This window comes from Aphelocoma coerulescens, assembly GCF_041296385.1.
Source record: "Aphelocoma coerulescens isolate FSJ_1873_10779 chromosome W unlocalized genomic scaffold, UR_Acoe_1.0 ChrW_unloc_scaf_1, whole genome shotgun sequence".
NCBI lineage: Eukaryota > Metazoa > Chordata > Aves > Passeriformes > Corvidae > Aphelocoma > Aphelocoma coerulescens.
This window is the reverse complement of record NW_027184080.1, coordinates 4,678,463-4,687,141: the sequence shown is the minus strand read 5'-3', so window position 1 is coordinate 4,687,141 and position 8,679 is coordinate 4,678,463.

Here is an 8,679-nt window from a genome sequence, read left to right as displayed (position 1 = left end):
GAGAGTCCCGCAAGGGACAGTCTTCCAGAGGTCTACGGCGTTCCCTCAGCCGCCAGGGTGCCTTTGCAGAAAGATGCCTGTCTCAGCAGGCTGTCAGTTCTCTAGTGATTTTCAGCTCTTGTTCTGCATGGCAAACCCCACGCTAGACCAGGAGGAGAGAGAGAGAGGCTCGTTTAGCAGTTCCGCATGAGGCAGCTTTATTAGTCCGCACCCCGCGAAGGGGAGGCTAGGGACGAGCTCTCCGAATTCAAAAGGGGAGAAGGGTAGATCTTCTAGGGATACAAGGGTGGGTGTGAGAGGGTAGAAGCCAATGGGTTACAAAGACTCTACATAGGGTCTCCCAGAGAATCATGGTTCTTGTTTTCTCTCACCCTCACCGAGAAGTGCTGCCTTTTTCAAGGGGATCTTGCTGGGAGGTTATGTAATCTCCTTATCAGCAGGCCTCCCTCCAGGGCAGGGGCTGGGCATACCCCACAGTATATCATCCAACACCTTTTTGTTTTTCTTGGGAGTTGTCTTACTTGCTTTTTGTCCCATGTTGTTTAACTTCCCACCCGTTACTCTATCTCTTATACACCTTTATTAATCTTGTGTTTACTTTCCTAAACAGTTTTCTCTCCTTCGGATAAGAAGACTGAACTACTGAGAAAAAAAAAACAAACCAACCAACCAACCCAAAACAAAAAACTTTATTCTACAAGCTGAACCCAAACCAAACAGAATTGAACCACCAGTAACACTGGTCCACCAATAATAAAACCACCAATGAATCTTATACCGCCAGGCCAAACGAACAGAACTAAACTCAAAAACCGAACTCCCAATAAATCTGCACAACAAAGCCAAAATCCCTCTGTTTTAGGTAATTTTAATCAGATTTCCCAGTGGACCATCCAGGAAATCACTCCCTTACCACGGAGTCCCCACCCCTATGGGTTTTAACTCCTAGAATTCCTACCAAGGCATTCAACTCCTAAGACTTCCTGTTTGAGGATTCTACCAAGGTGTTTAACTCCTAAGAATTCCTGCATGAGGATTACTACCAAGGTGTTTAACTCCTAAGGAGTTATTTCAGGGGATCATTCAGCATGTTTCTTTCACTTCGCTTGGTCACCGGTCATGTCTCATGCGAGAAAACAAAAATGCGGTTAAAAGAGCTCCACACTCACTTCGAGGATCTGGACTGTCCAGTCCTCGTCTCATGCACACACCATTCAATCCCCCTTCATGTCCCCCTGCACAAGACTTACCAGGGTTGTCCTCTCTTGTTCGGGTCTTCGTATGCACAAGAATTATGGGCGATATACTGTGGTTCTCCTCAAGGGAGCTGAGCTCAAAAAGAAAGAAAAAAGAGAAAAAAAAAAAAATATTTTTTTGCCTTGTTCCACGATTTAGGACGTGTTTCCAATTACTGCCTGCTAGTGTCTGCTGTCCTCCTGGGCTACAGAATGCTGTTAGAGGCGTCCCTCTTTCCCAGCAAGAAAGCAGGTCTTAGTGGAGATTATCACAAGGGGTCACCATTTAAGAAAATGAATTCAAGGGCTAAATTTTTAGCAATATAATATTGAACATTTATTAGTAGAACAAAGGCATATCACAGCGCTGGGGCGCTTGGCAATATTGCCAGAGGCACGCTCCATTCATTTTACTGTGGACTTAAGTACTCTCTTAAACTGTTACATATTCATTAAGCCCAGAAAGTAATTTACACTTCACTCAACTTTCCCCCCTCTCCGGTTTCTGCCCCTTCTGCCAGCACAACGATGCTTCAGTCCTCTGGATAGCTTCAGAATTGAAGACAGGCACCCCCCTCCGGTGCCTCCACAGTCTCCAGCCTAATTTGTAGTTGACAGTTTGCTTGGGAGGTGTGAGTTTTGATGAGATAACAGACTTCCTGGGATGCACGCGATTTATCTTCTTTGTTTCTCTAAGATATCTTGGTTCCTGGCTCTGTAGTTTCTCAGCTCAAAAGGCGTTTATTACCATGTGTTTATTAATACATTTCTTAACATATTACAACTATTTCGAAGTTACAATTTACCTTAATCTCGTTTCTACTTAACTGCATTTTACCTTAACACTACTTCTACATAATACATCATCACTTATAAATGTTAAAATCATATATGTGAAAGACAACATTTATCATTCACTCATTTATCACATTCTGCAGCTAGCAGTTCTGTCCAAACAAAATACCTCTTCATCAAACCCAGAGCATCCTCCCAACTATGCCAATTTAAAATATAACACCCCAAAGCATTTAAATGCTAGGGGTTTACTGAGATTCCTTTACTCTGGGTTAGACGCATGGGAGAAATACCGACCAGATATTCTCAAGAAGTCAAAATTACATAAAGTTTACTGGCAAAATATAGAAAGTCAAGGAACTTTGGCAAAGGATTTAATACAACATCCAATTAACATAAAACACTCATCATAGTGTTATGAATATTTTGATCAAATATATAATTAAATCATATTAAAGGGTTAGCTATGATTTTAAGTAGAAAATGGTGAAGTATAAGGTATAGAAATATCAGGAGTGCTGTGTTTGGAATGTGTAACCGCAGAAACCTCACCATGGAGTTGCTGGACCCTTCTGTTTTGGTCAAGAACCTATGGACACAGTCATGTTCACCAGTCATGCTGCTTGGAAAATAGCTACCCTTCCCATTTTGATTTGAATATTAAGGATTCCAATCAGTAGACCTCAGGAGAGATGAGCAATGATTGTTTTAGGATAAGAATATTGATGAAGTTATTAACTATTAGAACCAATCAATGTAAAGGTTAAAATTTAAAAGCAGGCATAGCATGCACAGTATGCAAAAGAACTTATGTAATGATGATTCAGCAGAAAAAGTATATTAAATTGATGGGTGTTTTTGTTAAGTGGAGCACATTTCGAAAGGAGTTATCTCCCGTGTTTCCAGTGACTAAATAAAGAAATGTCTGCTTATTGACAGGAAAATTAATCCACAAACACCAGATGTTTATGTCCAAGAAGGAGACAGAGGAGTCCTGTAACTTTATTCGAATAAAGGGAGAGGTCATGGGCATTTCCCACAGGGTGTCCCAAATTGTTGGAGGATGCAGCCTCCTTTTTATCCTAATTTCCCGGCCGCATTTCCCTCTCTCTTTCCCCATTGGCTGAGGTACTTGAGAGGTACAGACTTCCCAAATCGTGTAATACAGCTCCCGTTCTAATGTCTACCCCTCCTCCCTTTTCTTTTCCCTTGTGTCTCTGTTCTTTTTCTCTAAATCCAGGGCTTTAGCATGGCCTTGGGTGTGTAACAGTCTGTGTTAATTAGTGGAATTCCTATGGAATTTATGGTTCCTCCCATTGCTTCTTTCACCTCTCAGTATCTGGCTTTATCTACCAGCAGACCCACAGGTTTTTTTTGTAAAGACACCTCCTTCTCATTCCTTTCAATCCCTCCTGTTTTTATTTTGTCAGTAATTGTCTTTACAAACTTTAGTTATCAGTGACTTAATTTTCTGTTCTTGGGTCTTTTTTGGTGTCTTGGGGTGACCTTATGATGTGTATCCCATATCGCTGTGATTATTTGCAGTGACATAATTTTCTGTCCTTTTGTAGCCATTTCTGGATCTTTAGGCATGGCTACTACCTGCTTTTTCTTGATCACCTGCTGAATGAGCTGCACTAAGCAAGGGATCATGCATGGTAAAAAGAGTAGAGTTGCTATCGCACATAAGAGGGAAAAAAACATTTGTTTAACCCATAGTTCACCAGGTAACCACGAAAACATGTCCCATTTCCATCCTTTCCACATTTTAACTAGTACATGTGTAAACTTTCTTATTCCCTTTGTTATTTGTTTCACCATTTTTCCATTGTCATATATTTACAAACAGCAGTTTGAGTCATTTAATTTTCTACATACTCCCCCTTCTTCTGCTAATAGATAATTTAATACCATCCAATGTTGAAATATCGCATTCTTTATCTGAGTGGATTGGTCGGCAAGAAGGTCAAGAGCTGTAGCTGTCTGGTTGGTTATTTCAAAGACAGCCTGTAACCTAATTATCTGATTCAAATTATAATTGGGTTCTCTGGCACCTGATAATAATTCATTTGGATTCCAAGTGGCTGATTGTTACAGTGCAGATTCTGTAACAAGATGTATCAAACAAGGAGGCCGTGGAAAAGAAATATATATGGACCAATTCTTGATAGATGTTTCAGAGATGTTTATTTCTCCAGCCGCATGGCCGGAGGTCTGCCAAGGAACTGTTACAGTCACGGGACCCGAGGGTCCTTCCCCGTGCCGGGGAACACAAAACAACCAATGGGGAACGAGGCTGACCAGGGGCTAGGGAAACCCCATGCCTCTCCTCTAGGGCTCCTCTCCCAAGGCCTGGCTCCCCTGGCAATTTTCCTTGTAACCCTGTTATTGGTTTTAGCACAAATCAAACAACCTTCAATAGCTTGCTTTGCCAGAGTAAAAAGACCCACAGCAGCGTACATTTTGAGGAAGGCTTCTGCCAGTCCTCAGGAGCCCAAATGGCTCCCTTCATGAAGTTGTTTTAATAACTGTAAGGCCAGAGCTTTTGGTATCCACTGTTTACCATCCCTTGTAAACCAATTATCCCCTTTTTCCTCTGCCCCACTCTTTTTAATTATCTTGAGTTCTTCTGGTGGAAAAGAGTTCTTCTGGCAGCGATGGGGCTACTGGGAGTGAGGGGAGGATCTTAAAGATTTCTGGCAACAGTGCAGCTTTCCGAGCCTCTTCATCAGCTGGTCGGTTATCTATTGCTTCTTCTGAGTACTCTGCCTGGTGTCCCCTAAAGTGTATTATTGCCACCCCTTTTGGTAAATTCACCATCTCCAATAGGCAAGAAATTAAGTTCTCATGAGCTAACTTTTTTCCCCTGAAAGTTAATAAACCTCGTTCTTCTTATAATTTCCTAAATGTGTCACCTCATATGCATATTTAGAATCAGTAAAAATATTCACTATTTTGTCTCAATATAATTCACAAGCTCTCACAAGCGCATACAGGTCCTCTGTCTTAGCTGACCATGTGGGTGGCAACCTTCCCCCTTCCTTTAATTCCCTTCCATTAATAATAATAATCCTATAAATCGCTTCCCTTCTACCACCCTTGAAGATCCATCAATAAACACATTTTCTTCCTCAGGCCAGGAAGTGTTTCATAAATCTTCCCTAGCCTGGGTCTGGAGATCTATCACTTGAATGTAGTCATGGGTTTCTTCCTGGCCCCCCTCTTCAGGGCTGTACAGACAGGAGACTGGGTTAAACCCTTCCCTGTTTCTCAATTCTAAGTTCTCTTGGTCCATTAAACAAGATTCATACTGTAATAACAGAGTGCTGGTCATTCACTTAGAGGTTCGGTTAACAAAGCTTTAACCTGATGTGAAACTTTAACAATCAGATACTCCCCCCTTGTCAGTTTTCAGGCCTTGGTTACCATCAGAGCTGTGGCTGCATAATTCTGCAGACAATGGGGCCAGACTCTGGCCACTGTGTCTAACACTTTAGAAAAATAAGCAACAGGCCGCCGTGTTCCCCCATGCTCTTGTACCAAAATTCCTTTAGCATGGCCCTGTTTAACATACACATATAATTCAAATTCCTTTTCTGAGTCTGGAAGAGCTAAGACGGGGCATTAACCAATTTGTCTTTTAATTTTCTAAAGCTTTGCTATCCTTCTGGTGTCCATACCACGACAGTAGGACTGTTTTGTGGCACTGTTGGGGCTGCCCGAGGCAGCACAGTGTCCAGCTGCAGACGTCCTTGGTGTCAGCTGCAGCAAACAGGGAAAGCTGGCTCCTTCACAAGGAGCGAGCCCCAAACAAAGATGATGTAAAAGCGTTGGTGGAGGCAAAGGACGAGAGAGGGGTCTTTGTATAGGTTCCAGCTGGTTTATTGCAGGTGGAGAGACCTGCAAAGACCAGGGATAAGGGAGAACACAGTATTCTATACAGGGGTGGAACAAAGGGAAACAACCAATGCGGATCGACTGAGGAGGAGCAGATAACAGGGGAATAACCAATAGGGATAACTTAGGGGAGGGAATTACATGAGTCAATCAATGGGGCATTGAGGAAGGAAGAACTTTCCAGAACTAATACATAAGCAATTAAGGGAAATGCATAAACATGAGCTTATACATAAAACTGGGTGGAGAACTCCTAAAGCAATAAACTTAAAACATGTAAACTAAGACCCACTAGGAACATGGGAACTTGCTGAAACCAAAGGATGAGGATTAGACTTTGGTGTTCTGGAGGCCTGTCCACCAGTCCTCTGAATGCTCTGTTGCAGTGGCCACAGCCACATGCACCGCAACAGTTTTGGGTTAAAAAGTAATATAAAGGTGTTGGGGTTTTAGGAGCTCTCCTGTTTTTTTTTTCTGTTAAAGGAATTTTGCCCATACATGTTGCCAGGGGGACAAATGGCCGGGTACTTCAGAAAAACAAAAGAGCTGGCTGCTCTTTTTGTTTCACCTGGATGTGTGGGCAGTTTGGTCTCCAGTGGGCTGCTTTTCCTTTCGGCTGGAGAAGCCCTGGGATCCCAAGCCTGCCTTCCCTGCCGCGCTCAGAGCCGGGCTGTGGCCGCTCTGCCCCGCCATTGCTTCGAGCCTTCGCTACGTTGTAGCCGTGCTCCCCCTGCCTGCCCAGACCTCCGGGGGGTTCCCCGTTTGGATACATCGCGTCTGCCACCCAGGATTTGTGTTCCAGCCTGCCGTTCCAGCCTGCTGTTCCTGAGGCTCCGTCCGGACACCGGGATCAGCTGCCCAGGGGTTTGTGAAGCTTCTTTGTTCCATCCCTTCCCGGGATCCCAGGGCACCAGTGCTGCGTGCTCCCTGAGCTCGCTCCAGAACACCCCCTGCAGCCGCGGGGGAGCCATCGCACCTGCCCTGCTCGCCAGGAGCCGCCAGCGCCCTTGCCGGCTGCAAGTGGAACTACACCCGAGGGGAAAGGGCCTGACAGCCGAAAAGGCTGGGACTGGGTTTGTGATTGTTTGCTGTTACTGCCATAGTTATTGTTGTTTGTTTGACTGGTTATACACATATAGATATATAATAGTAAAGAACTGTTATTCCTACTTCCCACATCTTTGCCTGAAAGCCCCTTGATTTCAAAATTATAATAACTCGGAGGGAAGGGGGTTGCAATTTTCATTCCAAGGGAGGCTTCTGCCTTCCTTAGCAGACACCTGTCTTTCAAACCAAGACAGATCTTGGCACCCAACCGTGGGGCCTGAGGGCATTAAGAGAGAGAGGTGAAGAAGGAATAACAGTTCCTGGATAACTTAATTTTGTGTGCTGGATATAGGAACCTTGCTAGGCAGCACTATGTGGTCTAGTTTACCCTGGTTCGGGTGAGACGTGGTTGTGGCTATATTCTTCCCCTTTGCAGCTCCTTACCTAAACATGGGTCCTCTGACTAAGGCTACCATTGCTGCTATCCAGCTTGCGCTATGGGTCGAGAAGGTGAGGAGTTCATGGGTTTTTAACTTCCTCCGGAATGTGGGTACATGGATAAAGGGCTATCACACCCTGAGTGCATGTTTTTGGGGTTATGTTAAAAATGGTACCTTCTGTGAGGAAATGACACCAGGGGAAGTTTTCTCCCAACCCCTCAACCAGTTCTTTGGGCCCAACCCACCAATTTTCGAAGGGTTTAGATTCCCTCTGAGTACTAACCAACTGGTGCTGGTAGGCCTACTCTATTTAGCACTCAGGGATAAGTTGAGATTGGCTTGGATAACTACCCAGACACCGGCCCCAGACACTAGAGATCCTACCCCGGAGCCTGATCCAGCCCCAGAGCCTGACACAGCCCCAGACACTAGAGATCCTGCACCACAGCCTGACCCTGCCCCACAGCCTGATACCACCCAACAGCCCACCTCAGAAATGGACTACCCGAACCGGGTGGGGGTACTGATGAAGGGGATGCTGGAGATGCGCCAGGGGATATGCCAAGTGCTAAGGGAATACACCTCCTCAGCTAGTGAAAAACCCTCTCCCTGCCCCAAACAGGGTGAGTCCGATGGTGCAGCAGTGGAAACCACGGATGTTACAACTGTCCAGGTTTCAGCTGAACCACAAGAACAACCACAGCCAGCAGCAGTCCCCCCTGTGCAAAGGAGGAAGTATAAGACCAAATCAGTATGACCAGTTAATGATGATGGGGAACCAGGGCCCTCACAACCAGCAGGAGAGACAGAGCCAGAAATCATCACTGACTCTCTGTCGTATGACAGTCTCCGTGGTATGCGAAAAGACATTGTGCGAAGGGGGCATGAGCCTTCTACCACCTGGCTGCTTCGGGTTTGGGACCTTATGGGCACAAGTGTGCAACTGGATAGTGGCGAGGCAAGGTATCTGGGATCGTTGACCCAGGACCCGGGTGTGGACCAGATATTTGTGAGGGAGCCAGGAGCCCTTTCTCTCAGGGAGCGGCTCTTAAGGAGTGTGAGAGAAAGGTTTCTTCACAAAGAAAGAATGCAGGAGTACCATCATAGAATGCAGTGGAAGACACTCGAGGAAGGGATCCAACAGCTAAGAGAGGTGGCGGTATTAGAGGTACTCTTTGGAAAAGATAGACAGCATGATAATGACCCCGATAAAGTCAAGTGCACAGGACAGATGATGTGGAACCTGGCAAAGCTAGGGCAACAGC